Here is a 27,276-nt window from a genome sequence, read left to right as displayed (position 1 = left end):
TGTAGCACAGTCTCTGAAAAATGTTGGAATCAGTGAGATAATGAATGGAGAATGAGAGGAGGAGGGCAGAAAAGAGACATTCAGGAAAAGGGATTTCAGGATTAAAACTACGCATTGTGTCAATGTGAGATACAAACAGAGGGAGAGAAAGAAATAAAAGAAAGGATTGGAGGACGGAGGGAAAAGTGGTCAGGAGATTATGTAAATTGCCAAAAAGAGTGCAGACGTGACCCTTGACAATGAGGGAGCTGGGAGAGTCGAGACTTGGGGAGGGACAAGTGGGGTGAGAGGGGTGGATATCATTTCTCTGAGGCAGTGACCTACAGTGTGGGTCTGGCACCGGCACACCGTTTAATCAAAGATATTCAAATTACATTGGTTGACCTTTACAGAGGGTTTCTCTTGGAGACTTTACTCGGCTGACGAGATTACAAGACTTTGAAGATATTAGAGTGAGGAGAAACAGCTCTATTGGTGTTTGGAAAGGTAAGGTAATTAGAGAGTAGCAGATTTTAGCCAACACACAACCAAGAGAGAGCAGAAACACACCTGTTTCTCATGTCTTTGATCTTTTCTAAAACCTTCCGGTAAAGCAACACACGCTAATGCCACTGACAGCTACGACTACAACATGTTTACAGAGCTCCACTTGTCATTTCAGCCATTAGAACCTCCGGAATAATCATCAGTTGCTAATATTGCTACACATAGGTATGCAAAGCAGGCAAAAAGACAAAAAGATGCTGTTATGTGTAGATACAAATTGTTAGTGGATAAAGAAATTTCAAACACGTTATCCCCCTTTAAAGGGTAACTTTGGCATTTTTCAACCTGTACCTTATTTTCCCTTGTTTTTGTGTCTTTGTCCTATATAGAGCAAGATGGCTGCAAATGGCAACGGCAGAACAGGCTTCTGTGTTACATTAATGGGGCAATTGCGCATCATTTATTTACACCCATTAAAAACAGATGTGTTTTTGTCACTGATAGGCTCAGATTGTTGTTCTAAGTAACTAACATTATTTAAAGGATCCCTACAGAGACACAATATTGTAAAGAACTTTTTTTTTAAACAAAAACTTTCCCAAGATAGTGACTGCCAAACCCACCAAGCTCCTTTAAATAAACAATAATTTCAATGAGTATAGAGGCAGCATATATTCACATCTAACTGGATGAATTAACAAAGATGGTACAAGAAAACTATTCATCTGCTGTTAAACTCTTTGTAGAAACAACTTAAAACATATGGATTCTGTATATGTTTGTGTTTGTCTGCAGCCTTAATGATAAATACATGGTGATTAACTAATGCAGCGGCTACCACTGTAATTAGTTCCTCCTCTTTCCACCCATGAAGCACTCTTTACGTCCCTGCCAGCCTTTCCACCAGTCAGTCAGTCAGTCAGCCTCCCCTGCCTCAGTCCTGCTACCATCTGCTGTGCTCAGCTGGCACCATCGCCACGTTACCACGGGCACGACTGGAGGTTTGTGTGCGGTAGGCACCGGAATGGAGTTTGGCTCAATGTAATTAAGCTGCTCATTAAAGTTTGTCAGTGGTTCAACTTTGAATAGGTCTTACTTTTAAATATGGAATTTATTTCTTGCCAATATCGGCTGGTTTGTTCTGTTAAAGGGAGCGAGGGAATATTATAATTCCATTGTGATGTACATGCATTGCATTTTCCTAAAGCCTCTTGTGGTTGTGCGAGTATTAACTGCCCAGAAATGCAACAGCAAAGTCTGAAACACGGGAGGCGTTTGTGTACAACTAGTTTATGTTGAAGTAGTTTTTCCTTAGAATGTGATTCAAGAGATGGACTGCGCCACTTCACTGAATATTGCCTACTGCCTTCCAAGTAGTGTTTACATCACAGCAATCTGTCCTTTATCGTTGAGTGCTCTGGTCATTGTTAAGAACTCAATGGTATCTAAACCAGTACTTTTGTCTTTATTATATCCCTCTGCAGTTCTTTATTTCTTTCCAATGTCAAACTTCTCCACTCTCAGGGCTCCGGGCACTTGTCTGCACAGAGTCCGCACAGCTTCCTCTACTTGAAATTAACCACACAAAAAAAACAAATTCCAGATTCTAGTCACCTTAAGACACAGTGTCTGGGCCATTTGAAGAACAGACTTAGTTTTAATGCCAGGCGGTATTCACCCAGGTGTTTTTGGACAAAACGGATCTGAGATGGAGACGATCAATAGCCATGATAACTGCAGAGTTATTTGACCTGGGTGTGATTTCTGATTATAACCCTTTCCATACATTAAAGTCAGCGGGTGCTGGCGATTTATTTTGTGGAGTGATAAAGTGGCTATAATGGCCTTTTCTTTCTGCAGTAGCGTCTTTCATTTGCATTTAACCTTTTGTGACATCTTTTAAACACACCTGCTGTACATCTTTGATAAGTCAAAAGTCAAATTATCCACATTCAAGAGCAAGAATTTCAGAAAGAGAGAGCAAAACAGGGAAGAAAAAACCGCACTTGACTATTGCATAGTTGAACTTGCTCCTATATTGAACAACATGGAGAGCTCATAAACTCCCATATTGCTTTATGGATCGTTGGCTCTGCAAAGATGAGCGCACTTCTTTTCCTCTGTGATCCTCCATATTGCTGTGGGTACTGGCTCCGTGGGACAGAATGGCAGTAAGGGGACCTGAGCTATGGTGATAAATGAGATTTGCTGACCACACGCAGATGAGTTATAAGATGAAATGATTTAAGAGCGGCTACAAACTCAAAGGAAGTCTGCGAGGATCTAAAATTGGTCGGATCGATGATCATATGTGTGAGCGAGGGTCTTTTAGTGTGTGTGGAGATGAAAGGTTAGTGGGCATCTGTAATAATCTGTTATTGAAACCTCCTTACAGGTGTGTGTGCGCATTTATGTCTGTGTGTGTGGTGATAAAAGATCAGAGGGGAGAGGTGAAAAGCGAGGGGAAAACAACTCTGAAAAGCCAATATCAGCCAGCAGCACACACACACACAGACAAAGAGAGAAATGGCAGTCATTCAGGGTGAGTAAGCAAGGTAAAGCAAGGCAAAGAAAATAGAATTGAAAGAGAGAGAGTGGGAGACAGAGATAGAAAGAGAGACACAATCTTGTATTTGCGAGAGTGGGAATGACGTCCAGGAGCATTAGCATTCATATCGACACGCTCTACTGTAAATGCTCTTTTCTCTGGGCTCATTTCAAAAGTGTCTAGATCCATCTGCTCTACCTCTTTTTCTCTCTCTTTTCCTAATTTCTTTTTTTCTGCCCTCAGCCATCTATTTCTCTGTCTCAGCCCTCCCTTCATTCTTCTCTTTCTCGCAGGCTCAGCGGTGGACAATGTAAGTATTGAGCCGTTGCCTTTTTCCCCGTTAATGCACCGGGTGACACAGGGCCATGTCCACTTGACAGGGCCTGTGTGTGTGTGTGTGTGTGTGTGTGTGTGTGTGTGTGTGTGTGTGTGTGTGCCCGGGTCTGCCTTGGGGGGGGGGTGGGGGGGGGGTCGGGTCTACCTGTCTCTGTCTCTTTGCAGACAGAGACAGGTTTGGGGGAAGTTCGTCTCATTTATTCATTGCACATGGTATTAAACAATAAATATGGGCGTAGAAAAATAAAATTAAAGGGGCGTAACAAACAGAAATACACTAGGAATGGGAACCAAACATCAAGATTGGAAATGGTCATGTGGGAGGGTTCCAAATTTGCTGATCGGTAAGTACCAGAGGGATGTATGACTGTCATGTCAATGTACTCAGGTTCATGGGGGTATAGGTGGGGGAAATGAGTACGGCCTTCATCATGTTGGACGATAACTGTCAGGGACCCATGGATCTGGCTTAAAGCTATTGACTTTTGAGTATTGCCTGGTCACGTGTACGTGCTTTGTCCTTGCCTGTATTGGGGCTGCAGTTTTGGCCAACTTGCCGTCATTTTCATTACCAAGTTGGGGGGACTTTGACCTCATAGTGGATTCGTTTTGATTAATCAACTGGTGAATTATTGGGAGACTATTCAGTCCTTTTGGGGGTACAGGTCATATCGGGGTTTGTTTGTGGTTAATAAAAATAGATATCTTAGAGATGTGGGTTAAGTTGTAAGCAGTTAAGGGCTTGTCCATTGGGAGTTTTGTGGCTGGCACAAAGGTAGAGGTGTAGGGGGGGAGAGGGTGGGAGGGTGGGGGGGGAGGGGGGGGGTGGATGGGGGGTGGGGGGTGGGGGGGTGGGGGGGGGGTGGGGTAGGGGGTTAATCGGAATTGTGAGGGGAGGGGGGGGGGGGTTGGGGGGGGGTTTGGGGAGGTGGGTGGGGTGGGGGGAGGGGGTTTATGGTAGTGGGTTTGGGGTGGCGGGGGGGGGGTGTTTTGGGGTTGTGTGGGGGGTCGGGTGGGATGGGTGTGGTATGGTGGGGTGGGGGGGGGGGGAGGGTGGGGGAGGGTGGGGGGGGGGGGGGGGGGGTTGGGGTGGGGGTGGGGGGGGGGTGGGTGGGGGTTGGGGGGGGGGGGGGAGGGGGGGGGGGGGGGGGGGGGGGGGTGGGTTTGGGGGGGGGGGGGTATGGGGGGGGGGTGGCTGGGGGTGGGGTGGGGGGGGGAAGGGGGGGTGGGGGGATATGGGGAAGGTTTGGGGGGGGGGGGGAGGGGGATGGGGGGGGGGTGTGGGTGGGGGGGGGAGGGGGTGGGTTTTGGTGGGGGGGGGGGTGGGGGGGGGGGGGGGGTGGGGGGGGGGGGGGGGGGGGGGGGGGGGGGGGGGGGCGGGGGGGGGGGGGGGGGTGGGTGGGGGGGGTGGGGGGGGGGGGGGGGGGGGGGTGGGGGTTAATTTGGGGGGGGTTGGGGGGGGGGGATGGTGGGGGGGTTGGGGGGGTGGGAGGGGCGCGTGGGGTGGGGGGGGGGGTGGGGGGGGGGGGGGGGGGGGGGGGGGGGGGGAGGGGGGGGGGTAGGGGGGGGGGGGGGGATGGGGGGGGTGGGGGGGGGGGGGGGGAGGGGGGAGGGGTGGGGGGGTTGGGGGGGGGGGGGGGGGGGGGGGGGGGGTGGGGGTGGTGGGGTGCGGGGGGGTGGGGGGGGGGGGTGGGGGGGGTGGGGTGGGGGGGGGGGGGAGGGGGCTGGGTGGGGGGGGGTGATGGGTCGGGGTGGGGTGGGGGGGGGGGGGGGGGGGGTTTATTGGGTGTTGTTATGGGGGTGGCTAAGGGGGGTGGGTGGGGGGTGGGGGGGGGGTGGGGGGGGGGGGTGGGGGGAGGGGGGGGGGGGGGGGGGGGGGGGGGGGGGGGGGGGGGTGAGGGGGTGGGGGGGGGGATGGAGGGGGGGGGTGGGGGTGGTGGGGGGTGGGGGGAGGGGGGGGGGGGGGTGATTGGGGGGGGGGGGGGGGGGGAGGGGGGGGGAGGTAGGGGGGGGGGGGGGGTTGGGGGGGGGGGGGGGGGCGGGGGGTGGGGGGGGGGGGGGGTGGGGGGGGGGGGGGGGGGGGGGGGTTATGGGGGGGGGGGGGGTGGGGGGGTGGGGGGGGGGGGTGGGGGGGTGGGGGGGGGGGGGGGGGGGGTTGGGTGGTGGGTGTTGTATTTTGGTGGGTCTTAAATGGGGGGGGGGGGGGGCCCTGGGGTTTTTGTCCATGGTTTACTGGTTGGGGGTGTTTTTTTTTTTTTTTGTCTTCTGTATTTCACATCAGGGGGGTAGGGTGTTTGTAGGGGGAGGGGGGGGGGCTTTTTTATTTTTTAAAAAAACTTAAACCAAAAACAAAAAAACAAAACTCAATCTTGATGTTTGGTTCCCATTCCTAGTGTTTTCTGTTGTTACGCCCTTTAATTTATTTTCTACCCATATTTATTGTTATGTCATGTGCATGAATAAACGAGGGGGGGTGTCTTACCTGTCTCTGTCTCTGCAAAGACAGGTAAGACAGTTCGTCTCATTTATTCATGCACATGACATAACAATAAATATGGGTAGAAAATAAATTAAAGGGCGTAACAACAGAAAACACTAGGAATGGGAACCAAACATCAAGATTGAACTGGTACCAAGGCCATTACAAATTCTGCTTATCGGCCCAATTATTTATCACTTCCTGATCATTATCTCGGATTCTGACCACAGTGTGGCAACAGTCCATCATCATTTAAAAAAGACGAAATGAGAGAATATCTGTTCAGCATTCCTTTGGTTTGCTTGGTCAAAGAAAACGTGCTTAGTCTGCCTGCTTGGCGCATCAGTTTTGCCAACTTGCCGACTTTCTCATGAGATTTGGCAACTTTTCAGACCTCCTTAGAGGATTCATTTCTGATAAACAACTTGTGACAAATTTAGCGACTTATTCAGTTAATCACGAAAAATCAAGGACAAAAATATGTTACATTTTAATTCATTCGTATACATGCTTCGCAGTTCATGGCTTTCCACTATCAGTTGTGTGGCAGGCACAAGGAGAGGTGTCGCCGCTCGCAGTGGGAGTTTATTGGTGTAGTATTGTCTGTTGTAGTGAGCTTCAATAGTTACGTTGCTAATCTCATTGTCTGGACTGGAAGTGCAATAAATTGTTGTACTACACTAAAAGTGCAATAGCTCTCATTCCATTTAAATGTTGAGTTGAAGATTTATCAATTGAATCTACTTCAACACAGATTTAATGATTCCATAAATGCCTTGTCACCAAAACGCCAATGAGTATTTGACGTCATCTGACGACTTTCAGAAACTTTTGGAGCTAGTGTTAGCTAATTTCATTGGGGAAAAAAAAGTTGGCAATACTGGGTGCTAACATTATGACAAAGGATGTTTACCCTTGGAAATGAACGTGCTACTTTGTTGGCAAGCAGTTGTATTTATGCTTAAAGTGTCAATTACAAAACGCTCTTGAAATTCAAGGCCCGGTTGCATTGCAGAATATTTCAACAAATTGCTGGTGTTTCCACCATTACTTGAAATGATCATTTTGCAGACATAACACAACCCAATCATCAAAAAAAAAACTGTTGGCATTTCTGCAAACCATGAATACGTATGTTACATTAGCACGTTACACTGCTGTCATTAGGTTTAGGTCAGAAAAAACTCAAAATACCATTGGCAACACAATCCTGGCAGAAAAAGCAGTAATCTCTTTTTGTGCCAGTATCCCACCAACGGGGCACCACAATACACCCATGTATGAAATCTCGAAAGCGAATGGAAAAAGAACAAAAAGTCACTCCAAAACACCCAAATCTGAAGTCCAAAAGCAAAATGAAACAGACTGACAGGTCTTTATATTACAATCATGTTTGCATCCCGAAAAAGCCAATGGAAACAATCCAACAGGTTACTGAAAAAAAAAAATCTGTGTTTAGAGCCTAAAAGGCCAACTGAAACACAACAATGACTCACTTAAAAGCATCATGGGTTTGAACCCTTACTTTAATTAAACACAAATCTGTATTTCATGAAACCATGGCGGTAATGCTCTTTAGATCTTAATCGAGGGATAATTTTCTAAACGTAACTGTATGTGCCGAAACTGCTGCATCACATACTGCAAACAAGGACTCTTATTTTAGAAACACATCCTACTTCATTTTAAAAAATAACTGCCACTGTCTCATATCTCGTGCCTGATTTTCTATTGTCATTGGAAAAAAATGATTGGCTGGCAGGTAGTTATTAAACCATGGAAAAGAATGTTTCAAAGTAGTTAACCATTTTATAAATTCAATTATCAACTTTTTACCAATCAAGCTTTTCACTAATTCTGTACAGCACCAAGATGTGCGCCCTGTGCCAAAAAGCAGTGTTTAAATCAAAAGGACTCCTCTGTTAGGTCAGTCACTGTATGGGGCCGAGAAGTTCGGCTCCTCATCTCTGCTGGAGGCGAGCAGCTTGAAGCTAAATGCTCATGATGTGAATGGCATGTGATACCTGAATCTTAATTGAGCTCTTGGCGGTTGATTTGCATTGTGGGTGATGTAGGAGGCAGACTTTGACACAGAAGAAGAATGTGTGCAATAAAAAAGCCAATATGTGTAATTTTGCTGCATCGATTTTGATTTTGAGCTCCAAATGTTGTTCATATAGTCATGGTTAAAAGTCACCAATACTGACTGCTGGTTGAATGCAATCAAAGTCTTGACCTATGCTGTCAGGTTTCTTTTTTAGATCAGTCTTGAAATTTAACATTTAAACTCTTTTTTTGCAATATCAAAAGGAGCATTAATGGCAAAGACAGACTGACATAGAGACAGCAGATGAATGCAACAGAGGGAGGACCAGGAAAGAGCAGCCAACAGAAAAAAAGAGAACAATCGAAAGAAAAAACGATCAAGCTCTTGGCAATATTATTGCGTAGTACATATCTTGAGGATTTTCATGCCCTCAGCAGTCCAGCTCCCAGACACCAATGCCTCAGTGCCTTCACTCGAGGGTCAGTTTCTTCATTCACTTTGATGACATCTGAGTCTTTATAACTAATAGATAATGAGCAATAAGAAAAGGAAAGACTTGAGTCGGCAGCTTTTTCAGGCAGTGATGATTTTTCTTCCCTCTTTGGTCTCGGTCCACTTCAAATACAGATGGAGTGTGTGCATTTTATGTCTTTGTCTGCGTATAAATACACTGTGCTCTAGTGTGGAGGCTTGTGTGTGTGTGTGTGTGTGTGTGTGTGTACAAATGCATGGAATAATAATAATAAAAAAACGTAGCTGCATAAACCAGTTTAGCTGCCGGCGTTTCCCTTCAAGTTGCTTTTCCAGCTGAAACTGACTGAATTTAATCTCCCTAAATTGAATTACAACTTAATCCCGTCTCACACCATTCTCCCTGGAACACAGTTTTGTAACAATGAGGGAGCATCCTTTTTAGAAAGCTGTGGCGGGTGACACAGGACAGGTACGAGCAGAGAGAATTATGAGTGTGTGGGCATGTGTGTGCGCTGGTTTTGGCTGTAGAGCCCATTTCTGATCCATCCATGAAGTGAGAGACGAAGGCAGACAGTTACCTCCTCGCTTATTCTCGCTGACATATTGAGCTGTCCTTGTTCTCATTTCTCACTTCATCTCTTCTCCTTCACATTGCTGCCTCTTCTCTGGCTTTTATTCTCTCTGCATCTGCTCCCTTATCATGTTTCTGTCCTCCTGTTGCAGACAGGCTCAAACTGTCTCATTTTTCCATCAGTCTATTTTTCTTGCCTTGCCTTGTCTTCTCTAAACTTTTGACCCCTTTTATCCATTTGCATTAGTGGTGACACATAACACATATATGCATCGTTTTTCTGTGAATCCCTTGTGCCTCTGTAGGCTTTTTCAATTTGGGACAGGCATGGCAGACCAACAAACAACCATATAAGAAGGTAAAACAGTTGAGACACTCAAATACTGGCATATTGTCAAAACATAACACAAGATTACTCCCGCTGCAATACTGCAATACAGAGGTATAACGATGCAGCGATAAGACCATATAGCAATCAGCGATGCAACAATACAATGATACAGCAATAGAGCTTTCAGCAACTTAAAACAAAGTTTTGGCCACAGGTGTAAAGTAGAGGTCAAATGGCACCTTTCCTTCTTTCTACCACCCTACTTCTCGGGGGAGTGGTTAGCAATACAGAAGATAAAAGGCAGGTTTTGGTCTTGGTTTCACAACTGTCACAGCACTAATGCAAACTATAAATATTATCAAAAAATATTATTTGATTTATTGAAAATTTTAAGGATCTTGACTTAAATGTCTGAAAACATTGTGAGAAGAGAAAATTATTAAAAAAATAAAACATTTTGTTTCATTTTAACATCCACAAATATTCAGTTTTTTGCCCTTTCTCCAAAAAAGACAATATTACTACTAAGCTATTTACATGGCGAATGAAAATAAATATCCCACTAATATTCCTGTGTACATGCAGCCGTACATACTCTATTAACATGCCTTAACATTACATTCATCACGTCAAAATATGGAAAAGTGGAACTGCTGCAGCCACTCATGCCATTTAGCGTCTTTGTACTAAAAAAAGGACTTTCTCAAAGTTTTCCACCAGTAGCGGACTTGTTGGACCGTGCAAACACAGCATCCCTGTTATCACTTCAACCACCCTCTTACGCATATCCAAAAACCTGTTGCTATTTGAGTCTTTCTTAGGTGTGTTTCACCTTCCAATACTGTAATGCTGGCTTTTCTTTGGGCATTTGTCTCTACCACACAGCCTTGCAAACCGTTGGCGAGTTGGTTGCAGCAGAACACACACAGCAGACTGTAAACAGGCAAGAGGCCGTGCATCTCAAACTGTGATAAAAACTCTGATGTCTTCATCTAAAATGCTTCATTTAATAAAAAGGCCAAATGGAACATACTGTTTACATGAGTGATATCAAATTCAGACAATTGTCATATTTGTAATAAAAGTGTGCATGTCAATATAGTCAATGTAACATGTTATACCTAATGGGATTTGAACAATGTTCAAAACTTTTTCAAAAGTCTTACTTCTGTCTTCTATGTTTCTGCCACTAGTAGTCAGTTGAAAGAGAATGACAGAGTACATAAAAATACTGTATATACATACATTCAAACAGTGGACAATGCTGTAACCTTTGAGTTTTGAGCCATAATGGCTGACTGAGGGGGTGGCGTGGGTACTGCAGCTATCAGCAAAACGACATGAACACAACAAAAATGAAACAGGGCAGGTTCAGAGCTTTGCCGCAAGGTCATGGCTTTATTCACTGGACTGTGTATAGAAATGTTACTGGGGCTTTTTTCTAAGACGCACGGTCTCATCTGCCTGAAGTGCAGATAATTATTCTGAGCCTGGATTGCAAGAAAAAGTATCTCAAGTGTCCACCTGATGTACGGCGTGTACGATGCTAAAGTTTGGAGCTATCCATTTTAGCAGCACAAGGGACAAACAAACGCAGCTCAGTCTGGGTATTACAAACAGTTTAGAAGTGTTATTTCCTGAGAGGAATAAAAAGAATTTCTCAACACTGAAGCAAAATTGCAGAGTCTGCAGTGACTTATTATCTGCGAAACCTTGCTGTGGATTTACGCGGATGTTTGTTACAGTGTTTGTGTGCATTTCAGCAAGAACGAGATTGTAAGAAGTGATGCAAGTTTTGCGAATGGAGAAACATTATACACTGTGAATTTTTGTGTAGGTTTAAAGTGGCAAAGTAATGGTACAGATCTCCACTCTTTGGGACTAAACAGAGGACAAACACAGCAGCAAGGACACCCATAACAGCTTGATCCTTTACGCATCTGAAGCTCAATTCTTAAGAATTTATTCAGCTTTATTCCCACTGCTACATGACAGTCTGATCAATAAAGTTCAATACAAACAACTTCTACCAAGATAGAAAAACAACAACTGCATTTTTAAAGTGCAAAGACTTTTTTCTCTTGACACTAGTGTGCAGTCCTGAGGAGGAAAATATGAGCTGTCTGTAATCTTTGCTATCATTCTAAACTAATTGTCCGAGTTTACAATTATCTGTAGACTGATAAATTACAAAACGTATGAGCAACATAGGATTTAGATTGTTTATTAGAGTTCCTGATAATTTTTGTAAAAGTTTTCTGGGGAGGGAACTGCATAAAAATTTCTAGTTAGACCTCAAGGACATTAATTTGTTTGTTTATGAGAAAACTCCACAGGGCGCCTTAATTAATAATTCTAAAAAAAAAAAAATCACAAGACGGACCACTTTTTCATGCGAGAAACTTACAGGGACATAAAAACAAGGACACAAAAGTTTAAATCTTTTGCCTCTTAAAAAATATGCCAACAACTGGTGTAAACTGCAAACAATCAAACAATAGATTCAAATCAATTACAATCACTAAGCAGAATACTATATGCAGAGGACAGCCATGCAATTAATGCCTACTATACAAAAGAAGACCCTCTCACCCTCTCTCAAGATTTTACAAATACTGGGATCCTGCAGGGTCTTTACTAGTGTTGTCAAAAATATTGAATTATTGATTCTAAATATCTGAAATGGATTCAATGCTTGTTTTCTGCAGTATCGATAAACTGCTGCCAGTAGTGCTTTCTCAGTTGCTCTTATTCTTAATGTTTACTACAATTACTCTACTGCTGTGTTTTACAAACCGTTTTTCACTAAAACTGTTTATCTTGTGACAAAAATTTTACTGTTTGCCCTCAATGTCAATGTTTCCCTGTGGTATCAACACTTGTATCAAATATCGCCATTTTTCAGGATACTATATCAAAGTTAGAAATTCCAGTATTGTGACACTAGTCACAAGACTACAACTAGGTTCCTGTTGAAATGTTTCCCCATTCTGCTCCTGGTGGATACACCACACCCCCTTTAGGAAGTAAAACATATTAACAATTCCTTACATTTCTACAAAAATACATAATTCTAGAAACTTGAGTCACATTTTGACTGTATTCATGTCAGTTCAGCATCAATACAATCTATCTAGATAATCTAGATAAACTGTATTTGTGTATGAACTTTTTTATTTTGGATTTTGTTGCCTCAACTTGATATCAGCCTCTGCTGGTTAGCTGCACTATTATAGTAGGGGAGACTGGAAATGTCAGGAGAGTGTCGGTTGTTGGATCAGATACACGGCAGATAAAACAAAACCTCTTATTTAATGCACAACTCCACCAGTTTCTCCTTCTTTTCCGCAAAACCAACTGTTGTTCACAATCTTGCATCTCCCCCGAATCCCCTCCATGTTAACTCTGTACCTGGTTTGCCTTTGTCATTGAACTTGACTATGTGCACGAGCCAAAACTACAAAAACCTACAATATTAAACACATATGATTTTATCGTAATGTCAATACAAAAAAAAAAAAAGACTGACACGACAGCTCAGTCTGCGTTTTATAACACCAAATGGTTAAGATCATGGGAGTGTGCATGGCACAACTCAAGAAAACTCTCAGGATTTTACTTCAACACTAGAAATTAGTCTACAACTATAAAATTGTCACAGAAGTCATTCAGTTAATGGCCAGCACAGAGAATCACACACACAGAAATCTTCCTTAGTCAGAAAATGAACAGTATTCAGCCGAGAACTCCTCCACTCTGAGCTGCAATTCCATCCAACAGAAGCCACTATCCATCCCTTTATCACACAAACAGCTGACGCACTCCCACACTCCTGGCTTCAAACGGCCCGGGAGCATGGACCACATCAGTGGCAGACCGTTATTACTGGGCCCTCCGGCCTTCATCCTGCTCATCACTACTACGACCACTATCCTCATCATCATCCTCTATGCTGCTTAGAAGTCACACACAGTCCTGAGGTGGGGCTGACGAGGCAGCCGGGGAGCTTATAGGCTCAGCTCTAACGTGGGCTTACTGTATATGAAATGAAGTTTTATTCCACCATTAGAAAAAAGGAAAAAAAAATCACCTACTCTTACAAAATGACTGATAGTACAAATTAAAGTGACTTTTTTAGAGGCTAGCAGGGTGCCCTTGGTTAATAGAATGGTAATACTTTTACACACGTTTAATAATGAATCTCAAATTTATGATATTTCTGGGGTTTTGGTGGTACATATAGATCTCTTCAAACACATATAAAGGGTCACTCTAACCCCTGGAACGCTTTTTTATGTGCTGAAGTGAAACAATTCCAATCAGATGTAAGGCTTACATGACTGGATTCACAACCTTACAAGCAAAAACTACTGTGCCAAGCCAGCAGATAATACAAGATGTAATAACAAAAAGATGTGACGGACTGATTGCCGAGTAAATCGAAAGAAGTACAGACAAAGTGGAGTTGTTTGAACTTTGTTAAATTTTTGCAAATTGGGAAAAAGCTGAAGTACCTGTGACTCTTTGAGGAACTAGGTTAATCTATTCCTAATCAGCCCTCCTCTCTACAGCCTTATCTCTGAAGGTGCTGCCTGATGAGACACTATGTTAATCCAGCCAAACTTTTACTTTTCCTCACTTGCATTAGTAATGAGTTAAACTTAGCAACTCAAGTTTTTTTTGTGGCTGTTTGGTGTTCCAAAGCCATGGCCTCCTTTTTTTGTCTTTGTTAGTGAAGGCCATGAGGAAAACACATCCCTCAAAAAAAAGTGTTTGAAATGAGCTTATTTAATTAGCAAACACAAAGTCTGTTTGCCGCTTCTTTATGAATAATTTCTGTTCCATCCTGTTTCACCAATCAGAGGGTGCAGGCAAGCCAGCATGTAGCCCGAGACACAAAACACAACAAAAAAAATGCCCATAAATTGCTTGATGCTGCTCTTTACCATGTGTAACAGTTAAAGATGAACACAAATGAGTGCAGCTTCTTTTATAATGTTGGATTATGCGGATTTAAAATTAAAAAAAAAAAAACCAAAAAAACAATTCAGGCTGGTAGAAATTTAACAAAATTTAGGCATTGTGCATTTCTGCAAACCACTGATATGAGAAATTTGTTTTTTTAGATTTATATATTTTATATATCATACAAACTATTTTTAAAGGACATAGTGTGAGCTGAACAGCAGGTCAACAGCAGGTGGAGTGGACTATGCCTCAGCAGGACAGAAACACTGGTTTATTTTAGTAACTTATCACCGCTTTTCCAGCTGCTTTTGTGACACTGAACATGGATTTTTCAGTGTCACAGTGTGTAAATGTAATGAATCCAGGGTTTGCAGAAATGCAAAATGCAATGTTTTTCTGGCCACTGGGTTGAATTCAGGTTTTGGTTATTAGGGTGTCCCCACTTTCCCACAAGTTAACTTCAAATTGTCCCCGACAGCTCTGGGCGGCAGATCCAGGGCCAGCGGGGCTCCAGAGCCATCAATCACATCTCAGCAGGGTCTCTTTCCCTTCATGCTCACCGACTGCCCCCCTGTAGCTCCTCTTCCCACCTCCTCTTCCTCTGTGTCCTTCTCTGATTTTTGTAGACCTTTCTCTTTTTTGCTCCTTCACCCTTCCTCCTTTAACTGGTCTTCTTGTCTGCATCTCTTCATTTCATCTCCCCCTTCATTCCTCCTCCATCTACACCATTTTTCCTGTTTTCCCTCTCTTTTTCGTCTTCTCTCTCTTCCGCGTGGGCATTCCCATGTATCTTAATCCTCTAGCCTCCCAGTCCCCATCAATTACCATTCCATGTATGTCCACAACACACACTCACACATCACAAAATGCACTTAAAGGCACAAGTGTCAAGACTCACAAATGCACATTTGTGCAGCACACACACAGATGAATTCTGACCCTCCTCCATCAAAAGGGCAATCATTTCTCAGTGGACGCAGGGATATCACCTGCTACACTGACACAGGTGGGTGGGGGGGTCATTTGTATAACAGATGTGTGTGTGTGTGTGTGTGCGCGCGCGTGCGTGCGTGCGTGTGTGTGTGTGTGTGTGCATTTGTGCGTGTGTCAGACACAGGTTTAATGACTCGTCCTAGCCAATTTTCAGCCGGTGGCTTCTCTTTGTGGGGAAATGAGGTTTGTAGTTAATGTAGCACAGAAGGGCTGCCTGTGATCGTGTGTGTGTGTGTGTGTGTGTGTCAGCTCCAGTGAGTTGGCTCCAAGCAGAATATTAGTAGGAACCATATGGGAGAAATCATTATGAAGGAAGGTTGGAGAACATTTATGCCGTGAGGCCTGTGTGTTTCCATATCGGAGTTAGGGAAGGATACGCCTTTGGTGTAAAGATACATGCAGCGTGTATGTGTGTGTGTGTATGCTTGTGTGTGCTTGTTCAATTGTGTTTAGCTTCGCTCTCCTTTTATAAATCACATTATGGTGTGTGTGTGTGTGTGTGTGTGTGTGTGTGTGTGTCAATGTTGTGCAAGATTCCTGAACTTGAGTTATTCCAAACACAGCAGTTGCCTTAAAATTGTATACAAAATGAAGTGTCACAAACACAACATGCCAGAAAGATAATGAAACACACGTACACACAAGCAATGCAGCACAGATGCTGCTCTAGTGTCGTTTTAGCCCCAAAACACACACGGAAAAAAACATCCTGCACACATGCACGGCTGCACATGTAAACACACACACAGTAACAGTGAGAGCACCGGGGGGAAGTGGCCTCCCAGAGGAGGAAATAAGTTTGGGTTGGATGTAATGAGCAACTGAAAGGCAAATGAGCCCTTCAGTGTGACGGCCTCTATCTAAACCCAGACAGCCTGTGTCTAGGGAGATGCTTTATTGCTGAGAGAATCCAAAATGTCATTCATCTATCTGTACTCCGGCCTCCCTCCCTGCACCGCCCCACCACCTCATTCAGCTCCTGTCATCTTTTTTTACGCTCTTCCACTTCCACTCTCCTTCCTGGTTTTTGCTCCCATTTTTCCCAACCTCACTCTCCTATCAAGTTTTTGGCATTGCATGTTCTCCTGATTCAGTGCTTGCCTGTCGTCATTAAAAGTCTCACCTCTTCTCTACCTACAGCTACTCTATCACTCCATCCTTCACGGTTCAAATCTCAAGTGTGGAGCACCTTGTCATTTCTACTTTTTGTCTTGACCTTATGAGCCAACATATGACAATCTGGACTTCGGCAAGCCAAATATATTGTTTTCAAATCACTTGCTTTGTTTTACCAACAATGAAAACCGGAGAAAATTTAATTTACGACTGTATTTGTAAAAGATGAGTCGCATAATCTCATGTTTAAGAAGTAGGAAGAGACTGATGTTTGGTGTTTTTGCTAATTAATAAATTATCATAATTGTTTAATTCTGTGTCACATTCAAAGGATGTCAGCCAACAATTAGTTAGAAAATAGTGCAACATCCACATTATTAACTCCCTGAGCTGAAGGGGACATATTGAAGCAAATCAGCTCATGCTGTTTTTCAGCGCAGCTTGACTGAAGTTTTATTAATACTTAAATTCTTTGCTATAATTCCTATTCAAAATTATACAAAAAAAACTTTGTCTCCACAGAGAGCACATTTTAACTCAAATGTTCAGCAATAAAACAGAAAGAAATTCATGACAAAATGTTGCAGAGATACAACTTTCTTTGGATGCTCAGAAATTGGAAATTTCTGTGACACCTGGCTACATTTAATCTTCTTAGTGAGACTGTGCGATGCGTCTGAAACAGCCACTAATGGACCTTGTGGTGAGCTTGTTTTGCCAAATGCAGTTTTCAAGGTCAAGAACGGACTTTCAATCTTACACAATCTCAACATGTGTCTTTACTCAGTTCTTGACCTCAGAATACCTCCAAAGCAGCCACAAGACATGTTATGTTTGGAGAATGGAGTCTGTTTGTAGCCCAATCACTAGAATAATTGTTGAAATTGCAGGTTGCTGAAAACCATGTTACATTTGTACGTTTCTAATGCAGGGATATGCTAAAACTTTATGTTTCAATTTTCATTTTTATCTGTGAGAACACGATAGTTAACATGTGGTTATGTTTAAGCACAAAACTACTTAGATGGGGTTAGAAAAACATTATGTTTTGGCTTAAAATTTGCATTTTGGTCACAACAAATATGTCCCAAGCTGCATTAAACAACAATATGATGTGAAGCAAGGAGCTGTTTCATCTTCAACATTGTTTCCATGAATATGAATGATTTCGCGGTCAGAATGAAAGCTTCTAACTTGGGAGTCGCTGTTGATGATCAGACTGTGGGCATATTGTTTTATTTGGATGACATAGTTTGGCTTGCTAAAAATGTATGCCTAACACTGTTGAGGTATAGTCCTGGAAATAGAAGCTAGTGGTTTTTAATTTTGGTGCAAAAGCGCTGTCATATATTGACCAGTATAAATATGTTGGCTTGATGATCACATGAAATATAAAGACGCTGTCATTGTTTTAGCTCAGTCAGTGGAAAAAGCACAGGGATCTGTACGGAACAAAGTTAAACAATGTGGGATCTGGGATTTCGTACTCAAACAGAACTCTGTAATTCATGTGTGTCCTGTGTCTGATAATCTATATTGTGTTTGGGGGTCCATACATTCACTTAAATGTTGGTCATTAGTTGAGATATGGAATGGAAACCTTCAAACATCAGTCATAAATGTGAAATGCTTCGACTTTGGAACAGACTTGTGAAGATGTCTGATTAGTGACTCTCTAAAAGATATTTAACTGGGACATTTCCCATGATCATCCCTGGGCTAAAGAGTTAAAATCCTTATTTTTCTTGAACGATTTAGGAGCAAAATGTTCCTCATTTAAAGAGAAAAATTGTGCATTTATATATGGTACAAACCAAAATTACAAACTTATTATCTCATAAAGAACAGCTACGATGTAAACTTTATGTGAAGTATAATTCAAACATAAATCAAAGATCCCTTTGTGCACAGGAACATTCCCATTAGCCTTAGAGACCCGTAGATTTAATGTGACTCCAGAGGAGGGCAGACTTTGTTGTGTGACAGAGATGAACTGAGATTGAGGTCCATTTTTTTATTGTCCTGCATGCAAGATTCAGGGGATGTGTAGTAAAATGACTTTCATTAATATTGATTTCTTTTGGATGATGACTACGAAAAATTTGAGTTGTTTTTTCAAAGGGGAGCCTTTTTTGTGGCAAAATTTGTTTGTCTGGTCAGGAATAAAGGACAGAAAGTGATGTTTGGTGACTGAGCAGTAAGATAACATGCATTTTGGATTGATCACTGAATCAATTTTGTAATGGTGTAAACCCACGAGGGTTGGGCAAGTGTTTGTGTGCAACATAATAACAACAGAAAAAAATAATCAATCAATCAATCATGTTCCCAACTCTTCTAAAAAAAAAAAAAAAAAACAGATCCTCTTTTGTTGCTACAAATGCAATTGGACTTACTGTTACTTAAAAACACCCTCATCCTTGTTTTCGAACATTGATCTGCTGCTATCTGCTGTCTGGAAGTCATCTTGCCTAAGTGTTACATTATCCATCATCAGCTCCTCATCATGATGAAAAACTCAGCTCATATGCATATAATGGGAACTAGCTCATATGAAAGTACAAATATAACAGTGGTCTGCAGAAACATATGAAGCCAGCATTTTATTCTAGCGACTGGGCTGCGATTTGAAGATTTTCTGGGAAATACGGGGAAACTAGGACCTCAAGACAAAATTCACAGAAGAACCAGACAAAACAGCAGCTTCATCACAACATTTCATTGAAAAATAACTCCTGGGATGCTTTGAACATCATAGATTGTTGATGTGTAACAGAGTATATGAAGGGGGATGGGGGTGCATTTTTTCTTTTTAAAAAAGACTAAGATGAAGGCTTGGAACAGACAGAGCTGCAGTCTGGCTCTTGACCACGGATTGTAGCCGTAGGCGCAAGAATTCAATGGAGACAATCGGGCTGAAAACATGGCAGCAGCATCAAACAGCCCGCCACATCTTGAACTGAATCCCAGTCCATCGAAAAACTGCTTGAAAAAGCGGTGCCAGGAGCAAAATATGGAACTATTTTGTTTACAGAGCCGCCCAAGATGGACGCCCAACCGAGGCACTAAAAAGCTTCGTGCGTAAATTGCTATAAAACTTGTCCAAGTCAAGTGTGATCTCAGTGATGGCTCTTGCTTGATGTTTTTTTGTTGTAGTATGAATTTAAAGAGACACAATCCAGTCAAAAAGCTGGATTGATTCCACCTCACTTCCCTGATCCTCTTCTTTTGTCCTTAAACCCCCGTCCTCACTCGCAAAGCGACCCTTAATTTCTACTGCACTCCCACCTTCGTCCTCCTCCTCTCACTCCTTTTTGTCTTTTTGTTTTTAATTCCACACGGCCACTCCCATTCATCTTTGGCAAAATCAATAACCATTCACCGGCGCGCAGGAGTTGAGGGATGTAAATAGCAGAAATCTGACATTCGCAGGATATAAAACAACAGGCTTTCAATATAATCAACAGCAGTGCCGGTGCCATTCCTCAAACAATCCATAGCCTTATTAAAAAGGGGCCAATAATTTAGCCCTGCGTGCCGCCGATGGTGGGTGCATGACAATAGTGTCTGATGAGTCAGGAATTGTGGGTATGACGGGGTGAGGCAGGATGGGAAGGAGTGATTGAGGGTGAGGACAGAGAATGGGGTAATTTGTATTCGTTTTTACAGTGTGTTATTATGCATGTGTAATTTCCTTTTTGGTTTTAAAATTAAATGGTTTCATTTTGGATTTATTCAAATAGGTTCTAGCACTCTAGCATTTGTTTTTAGCCCGTGGGTCTTGTTTGTGGAGGTATTATATTCTTTCAGTCATAAATAATTCATGCTAAGGATCCTAATTTGTGTTATTTTATATTATTGCAACCCTATTGCCAAAAAAAATGCTGGTATTATTTGTTTCTGCAGACATGGGTACATTTTTTGCCACTATCCTGGTTGTAAATGCAACAATGTCTTGATAAACAAAAAAAAAAACTACTTTTTGTTGCACTTTTGTAGCAGGAAATGCAACTATGTCTTCTCCAAAAACAACCACATTTCGTTGCACTATTCCAGCAGGAAATGCAACTATGTCTTCTCCAAAAACAACCACTTTTCGTTGCACTATTCCAGCAGGAAATGCAGGAATGTCACCCCAATAAACAACCTTCTCTCCTGCACTGTCCTGGCTGGAGGCACAGTGATGTCTCCACAAAAAAACCAACCCGTTTTGTGGCACTATCCTCGCCGGAAACACAGCGATGCCTTGGTAAAAAGTAACTTCTTGTAGTTGCACTATTCCAGCAGGAAATGCAGCAATGTCTCCTCAAAAAACAACCCTGGCACTATATGGGGAAGAAATGAAGAATGAAGAAACTCTTTCTGTGGTGCTATTCCGGCTCCAAACACAGAAAGGTCTTTTTTAAAAAAGCACACAATCCTGGCAGGAAACACAACAATGTCTTAAAAAGTGGGTAAAAAACACCCACTTTGTGGTACAGTCCCTGGTGGAAAAATTGTGACGGGTCCCTAAAAAACACCAGCATTTGGTGGTTAAAATACAATGACTTGTTGCAAAAACCAGTTACATAAAATAACCAGTCTGCGGCTTTGCAGGCCTCTCACCTAAGTGTTACAATATCCACTATCCACTTTACATCTCATTGACAAAGTCAGCTCATATAACCACTTTAGAAATGTTGATATGATATGAAACGTACAAAGGTAATGTGTTAGAATGTGGTTTTGAGGCAACATTTTCTTATGGCAACTAGGCTGTATTATTGGATCCATTTTGCATTCATGAACAGGCTTGATTTGGTCCTCGGTTAGGTATGAGTCACCATAGAGGACCGCAGTAAGAAGTGCAAAAGTCAACCAAATGATCCCTCCCTATCTCTCTAAAAAACCTGTGTATTAAAAATGAAAGTAGCTGCCGTAGTTCTCCATCCACAGACAGAAGAAAGAGGACACATGGACAGTAAGAAGTGCAGACAAAAAGAGTGAGACAAAACAGAAAGACATGTAGAGGCCAGTGAGCTGTGAGGGAGCAGTCACTGACACTGACATGAAAATAGAGCTGCAAAACATATATACAATGATCATGCACAGGCATGAAACAGAAAGACTCTCTCTGTGTGTTTTAAATGTGTGTATCTGGCTGCGTATCTTTTGATGTGTTTATGTGCATTATTTGTGCATGCAGTGTTGGGTTTTTATGCCGAGATGTGTGTTTGTGGTTGTGGGTGGGTGTGTTGAGTGTCTTGTGGGTGTTTTTGTAAACCTTAGCAAAAGACAAGTAAAAAAGGTTTTTCTAGTTCTGAGGAAAGTGTGTGTGGTTTTCTTGTGGTGCATGTGTATACTCCACAGTGTGCTCATGTTAAAAGTGTGTGTGTGTTGGTGTGTATGTGTGTCTCCATCACCAATCAGCCAGCCAGTTGTCAGACTCTCAGCGGGAGAGTCTGTGTCTGTGTGAGTCAGTCTTTCCCTCGTTGCCGCTTCTTTCAACTCACCCTGCTTTTACATTCACCAACTGAGCAAAAAGAAAAACTTGTCTTGACCTTTCGGTGTGGCAATCACAAGCAATCGATAATTATGAAATTAAATGGGTTATTGCGCCCCGTGCTAACTGAGGGATGGTTATTGCTCATTGGGGTAGTTATGAATTCAGGAGCTCGTGAATAATTCCACCAACCCCACCTCCCCCGTCCGTCCACCTCACTGGAGCTCCCTAAGAGACAAAGGCATTTCATTGGACTATCTGAGTTAGTTAAGATCAGAGAAAACCAAGCACACGTTTACCTCAGTCCTGTCTAACCCGTCTTTAAAAAGAAACTTGCCAAGCACCCAGCAGGTGAATAGGGAAAGGATGAAATACAAATCTATTGTGGATCGCAATAAAAAACACTTACAATAAGTTGAATGTGGTGAATTTCTATTATCCGGAAAATTGGAAATATGTCCAACTACACCAAAAAGACACTGCCGGCCAACCAAAAATAAATGACACAAAAAAATGCAAAGATCTGAATCAAGCATTGGCATATTTCCAATCTGGTTCGACAGAAATATGAGACACAACCACGACCTCTTAACTAGCCAAATGCTGGTAAAATAATCAAGTGGCTGCCAGATAACAGCCTGGCTTTTTAAGATAGTTTGTTTGCCACTAAATAAAGATGTATCTGATGCAATAAAAATATCTGTTTCTTAACAACATGTTACTTATATTGATTCCAGTATGTTTAAGTGCAAATTCAAGAGTTTAAGCATATTTTGATGATAATTGGTATAATATGGTGATTTGCAATTATTTGGCCAGAATAGCTGTGAAATGAAATCGTCATATGCTCCATACCTAATGCTGAAATTATCTAGTAAATGTATAAGTTGGGTCGTAAAAAAACTATATGCAAAAATCAGGAGAAGGAACCTTTCCAAACATCTTGCTTTGCTGCAGTAGGAAGAAAAGTACAAAGAACTTCAGGTGCTATAAAAAGTCGCCTCTGAACATTTTCCAAACAGCAATTACACCCTAAAATCTCAATCAGTTAAGTAGATATCCTAAAGTAAGAAGCACATGTCCGTCTTAAATTCAAGGGAGTAAAGGCAGCATTAAATGGATGAACTGGGAAGGACAAATAAAATCACAAGTTTCTCAAAATCATACTAAAGAGGAAGTCCTATACCATGGTAAATTATTTCATTGAGTGCGTTTTGCTGTGTAAGAATAGGTGAAATGGGCCTTCATCCATCCCTCTCTCCCTCCCTCTCGTCTGACTTGAAAGCAGCACCTCAAACGCTGAGGCTTAATTGCTTCTGATGCTTCAGTGGCAAAGTCAAGAAATGAACCGCAACCTTTCTTTAGGCAAGTGACAGTGTTAAAGCAATCAGTGTGAAAGGGAAACATCGCCGGGTGATGAGTAGCGGTTATGCTATGTTGAAGAAATAATTTAACTAAAGTCATCACTATTTTACTTCTTATAGGATGTTAAATGAAGTGTGACTTCAGAGCTGGAAAGTGGTTTAATATTTGTTTTACAATAATGTCAGTGTATGTTTTTCTAAATTCTATGAGACACACTTATATTGTCCTTGTCAGACAGAATTCATGTAACTTCTCACAAAAGGCCACTGAACTTGTGTGAGCGCAAGCATTTAAAGTTTTGTCTCAGCTGAGCTAATCTCCAGAAGAACTTGCTCTGAGCAACAAAATATAAATCAATTTTACATTTCTTTGACTATAAAGCAAAGAGAGACACAAAGCATTTGCTGAAGGATGTCTCACGATGTTTGAGTTAGCAGAACTGAGAGGTTGTGATCTCGAAAGGAACCTAGAGCTTTTTAATGGAATTCAGATGTAACTCTCTGCTTGAGTCTCCAAATTAATTCCACGATTGACTGAAGTTACTCTCCTCCGTGAGTATTTTTTATCATGCTACAGTGTCTTGTAACTGCTTTTATGTGCTAGAAACTCGTGCAGAAATTGGAACTGGACCAAAAAAAAACTGTTGTTAGATCAAACAAAAGCTTGGCGACGCAAACAAATCACAATGTGCTGCGCTTGAGTTGACTTTTCAAGGATTAGTTCATGTCCTTGTATGACAGCATGCCAGAAATAAGCTGCTACAATCTGGAGCCTTCAAGGTCTCATTTTTTAAGTCCTCAAAGCACTTTTTTGTAAGTTTTTGTATAATTGGTCAAGTTTTATCATTCAGAATCAGATTTTAATCTATATTTAAGAAGGTTTCCCACTAAGGTTCACATTTTTCCACCGTGATGTGCCAGTTTTCCATCACTGTGTGACTCAGTGAGTCTGGCTGCTCTCCTTGATATCGGAGGTGATACCGAGGGCTGAGGCGCTACCTACTCCGATGTGGTGGGATTTGACATAAAGAAGCGAGAGTGGGCGGCAGGTAGGTAAGTAGGGAAGTTTCTTTCCATCCGAGCTGACAGTGTTGACAAATGACAGGGGAGTGTGTGTCTCTGCGGGTGTGACTTTTTTCTTTGCAAGTTAGCACACAAGTGATAGAGAGAATAAGAGAGACGGGGGAATGAGAGAGGGCTACGAGAAAGCGGGAGGAGATAGGGAAAGAGCTTAGACTGCCTTTAGGGGGAATACATAAGCAAAGGGGGGAAAAAAGTTAGATATTTTCACAGGTGGGCTGAAGGGAGGAGAAAAGGAATTAGTGAGAAGAGGAAAGAAAGAAGCTGATGGAAGAATGAGGTGTAAAAAAGGAAGATGGAGAGAGGAAAAGAGCAGCAAAATAGAGGAAAACTCATTTGTGGAAAGTTGCAAAAGTGGGCAGTATTTAATAATGGCAGTTCATGTTTTGGCTCATAAATAGGTCTGTTCAACATTTGGCATGCATCAAGGTGAGTTAATCCAAACTAAGGCTCGGATTCAGACAGGGACAGAAAAACATGTAAAGACTGAAAACAAGGGGAAAGACTGACCAGCTGTTTCTAGGGGTGTTATGATCCATCAATCTGGATGCATTCAATGATCAACGATCCAGCATCACAGACACAAAGTGAAAACATTGTTCCATATCATCAACGCACCTTTGTCAAGTAGCCAAGACAAAAACAATCAGGATGTTTTGGATACTGGAGAAAAGACAGGTCAACAGACAGAGCCCATGCCATGCGTCACATTTTGTGAGTGTTAACAGAGTCAATTTAAAGTAAACCTTAACTAACCTCTAATCTGGTTTTTGTGCTATTCTTTGCTATGAATAGCAATTAATTGAGAGATTACTTTCTTGATTAGTCAACTGATTATTTTGTCCATGAAATGTTGGGAAATGTCTGTTATAAAATCCCACAGCTAAAAGTGATATCAACAAATGGCTTTTTATTCGACCAACAATCCACAACAAAAAATAAATAAGAAATATTCAGTTTACTGTCATATATGGCAGAAGAAGCTGGAACAGGAGCATCTTTGCTTCAAATTAAAAATTATAAACAAACTATAAAAAAGGTGTAATTATTTATTTTTTGACATTTAATTAATGAATAATTGTAATTGTTATGTTTTTTGGCCAAAAGCAAATAAGAAAGGGTTGGCAGCTTCTTCTATAGCTGATTGTGTCAAATGGGCAACTTATTTTTTCTCATATCGATCACAGGCCCCTAATTAAGTCCAATCTAAAACTGTATTGTGGCAGACTTTGTGTTATCAGCTAGACATATATTTTTTCCAAAGAATCAATATAATACTGTGTCGTGATTAAACTAGTGATTCACACCTCTTGCTGTTTTCCCTTGTCTTTATGCTAAACTGCATTAGCTGCCCGCTGATTCTAGCTTTATCTTTTCTATATAGACATGAGAGTGTTATCAGTCTTTTGGCAACATCTTGGCTTTCACTATTGAACTGCGCTATTTATGAGTTTAATTTGAAATAATCTTTAGCTACAATATTATACAGGCAATCATCCTTTGCCCACCCATTTCTCTCTGTATCCCCCATGTGAAACTGGGACTGAGAGATTTGGCTCCTAGTCGAAATAGCTGGAATCTAAGTGAAGTGCATTGGTTGCCAGATGACTGAAAACGCTGTCACAGAGATCTGCCATTTCCACAAGTCAACTTCCTTTCAAAGCTCCGGCTTTAAAATGGCTTGCCAGATAAGTTAAATGGCAACACTGGCAATTTGTTTCCAGACCATTCATCGGGGAGAGTGATGTCGGCGAGAGGAGTTTAACACTTCTGACCTGCAAGTGTTTAAAAAGTTAATTTTAGACAGATTTAAAATAAAGACGTTTTTCAGCTCCTTTCATTTAGTTAGAACTTCTTCGTGCAATATATAGAACGAGATAAAAGACATATAATGAGAACCCAGTCAATTTCCTCATTACAGACAATGACCTGCCGCTGGTTTCATTAAAGTAAGACTGGGGGATGCTGCGGATCCCCTGGTCTCAAGAAGTCAGCCCTAGTCGCACCAGTGGTGCTTAATTAAATCTCTGATCATTAAAACTGGCTCTCGAACCATTACTGCCAAACTCAAACCACGGACAACGCATTAATATTTGATATTCTCAGTCTGGCCTACGCACCATCTCAACTGAATTGTCTGCAGAGTTCAAATCTTGCAAATTCGTCACAGAATATTCAATATAAAAGTTAGTGTGGAGGATTCACTTTGACTCACAGGTCCAGCACTCTGTCCTTCAGTAAACACACAGCAGCATCCTCACTCACTCACACACAAACAAGCACAGATGGACATGTGCACCCAGGCACACACACCGTTTGAGGTGCAATAGCCCTGTGCTGCAGTTCTGCAGCTTAGCCAGGGCACATTTTTTTTCTTTTACATCTTTACCTTAAGTGACAAAGCCCCAGTAGCCTTCTCAATTATGTTGTGCAGGTGCAGTCAGCAAGAAAGAGTAATTGCACTGGGTGTTTGGAGCTCCCTGAGACGGATTGGAAGCTCAGGGCAGAGCTATCAGGGGCTCCCGAAGGACTCACCACGTTGTGCGTGTGTGTGTGTTCTATGTGTGCATGTCCTGTCAAAGCACTGCAAGAATAACATTATGTTTTCATTTTGCATGTGCATGTATTGCACGCAGCTGTGCTCCCATGCACGCCGCATGTTTGCATTTGCGCGAGTGTGGGAATGATATGCATCTATAAACGGACGCCCGGGATGTTTGCGCTGGCAACGTTTCCTCGCCTGGCGTTTGACAACTGCATCGAGACGACCCGCTGGCTCTGTGACAGTGACAGTCGAGTCCCCAGGACCTGTCAGCGCCATCACATATGCCCTCAGGCTCCTGGAACCTTCTAGATTCTTGGGCAATAACGCTGCAATAAGCTCCTGGTTACGGGCATGTCATAGGGGCCTCGAGGGACAGGTTGTGAAGGCTGGAGGGTCACCAAGAACGACCTCAATAGGAAGTAATTTGAATAGAAAATCCCACAATGATTTAGTAAA

At 42.3% G+C, this 27,276-nt stretch overlaps 1 protein-coding gene across 1 annotated transcript in view; it reads right to left on the bottom strand.

Moving 5' to 3' along the window:
• Positions 1-27,276, bottom strand: part of LOC121963010 (receptor tyrosine-protein kinase erbB-4-like) — a 306,066-nt gene that overhangs the window by 155,204 nt on the left and 123,586 nt on the right. The window lies entirely within an intron of this gene.

Source organism: Plectropomus leopardus, chromosome 24, assembly GCF_008729295.1.
Source record: "Plectropomus leopardus isolate mb chromosome 24, YSFRI_Pleo_2.0, whole genome shotgun sequence".
Classification (NCBI taxonomy): Eukaryota; Metazoa; Chordata; class Actinopteri; order Perciformes; family Serranidae; genus Plectropomus; species Plectropomus leopardus.
This window is presented reverse-complemented; position numbering and strand designations above follow the sequence as displayed.